This window comes from Sinocyclocheilus anshuiensis, unplaced genomic scaffold (genome assembly GCF_001515605.1).
Source record: "Sinocyclocheilus anshuiensis isolate Anshui unplaced genomic scaffold, SAMN03320099.WGS_v1.1 scaffold426, whole genome shotgun sequence".
NCBI classification, from domain to species: domain Eukaryota; kingdom Metazoa; phylum Chordata; class Actinopteri; order Cypriniformes; family Cyprinidae; genus Sinocyclocheilus; species Sinocyclocheilus anshuiensis.
Genome location: NW_015542362.1, coordinates 1,977,501 through 1,978,863, shown reverse-complemented (window position 1 = coordinate 1,978,863; position 1,363 = coordinate 1,977,501). Strand labels below are relative to the sequence as shown.

General features: G+C 38.7%; 1 protein-coding gene and 1 long non-coding RNA gene across 3 annotated transcripts in view; one reads left to right on the top strand and one right to left on the bottom strand.

Annotated features, from left to right (window-relative positions):
* LOC107691973 (uncharacterized) overlaps nt 1-627 on the top strand; it is a 1,816-nt gene extending 1,189 nt beyond the window's left edge. The window contains exons 2-4 of one of the 2 annotated variants that reach the window (XR_001634606.1): nt 78-110; nt 246-281; nt 470-627. This is a non-coding gene — a long non-coding RNA (uncharacterized LOC107691973). Of the gene's footprint in view, nt 1-77; nt 111-245; nt 338-469 lie in introns of those variants that run through there. The other variant, XR_001634605.1, reaches the window with a different exon arrangement.
* The window catches only part of LOC107691970 (chondroitin sulfate synthase 1-like), an 84,082-nt gene that overhangs the window by 46,821 nt on the left and 35,898 nt on the right, over nt 1-1,363 (bottom strand). The gene's annotated exons all lie outside the window — the stretch shown is intronic.

Below are 1,363 nucleotides of genomic sequence, written 5' to 3'. Positions count from 1 at the left end.
TATAGGAAATGTCTTTGCTTGTGTGTGTGTTGTTTACAAGTACATTTAAGTTGAATAATTTTTTTTTTTTTTTACAGGCACACGCTTGTGAGTCTGAGACTGGATGAAGGGTGAGTTTTGCATTTCTGTACCAAATAAAGAGTATAAACTAAACCTTAAGATAAGTTAATATTTGAACCACTTTAAAGTTTTGTTTTTTTTCTCCCTACATTATTTTTTTAATTTTATTTTTTTTCAATTTACAGGCATGGTTTGTCTGTGAGTCTGAGACTGGATGAGGGGTAAGTTTTGCACTTCTGTACCAAATAAAGAGTATAAACTATATCTTAAGATAAGTCAATATTGAGTCTGAGACTTGATGAAGGGTAAGTTTTGCATTTATGTACTAAATAAAGAATATAAACCATATCTTAAGATAAGCCAACATTTCAACGACTTCTGATTTTTTCCCCTACATTTCTATCAGTAGATCATTAGACAGCTGAGTTAGATCGGTGTCCGGGTCATAGGGTGGAAGATGCAGGAGCGAGGAAACGATTTTGCTGCGATTGGAGATGCAGTTCCACTGGTCAGTGTGGTTTGGCCTGTTAAACGGATAGTTCACCCAAAAATTACAATTCTGTCATTAATTACTGGATAGTTCACCCAAAAATGAAAATTCTGTCATTAATTACTCACTCTCATGTCGTTCCACACCTGTAAGACCTTTGCTCATCTTCAAAACACAAACAAAAATATTTTTGATGAAATCCGAGAGCTTTCTGTTACCCCATTGGCAGCAACGCAACTAAAACATTCGAGGTCCAGAACGGTAGGAAAGACATCATTAAAGTAATCCATGTGACTCCTGTGGTTTAACCTCAATTTTATGAAGCACCACGAGTGCTATGTTTGTCCAAAACGCCACAAAACTTATGTTTTTAAGTTGAAAGGGGTGAACATTTTTTACAGTGTAGGCGTTAGCTTAGAGGCTGGCCAAAGCCAGCAAATATCAATCACGTCATTCACGCGCCGTCTATTCCTCTAATGAACACCCACTTCGGTGGTGGTGCGGGATGTCCAGGTGCTTTCTGAAACTCTATCGGCTTGCTTTTCGTTATCTCTGCGTGCCTGCGACTTCAGTTCCTGCCGAGCGCGTTTTTTCAAGTGCCGTAATTTTATTGTTAATCGCCTCAGGTCCCGTCTTTCACCAGACCACGTTGATAATTTCCCAGATAGCAAGCAGACGTTGATTCAACGTCGATTTTTGGTTGTAAAGGTCAGTATCGGTCGTCAATCAAATTTCGATGTTGAATCAACGGTCACTATTTGGTCGGAACATCAGAACGTTATTTCGCCGACAACAAAACATCGATTCAACGTC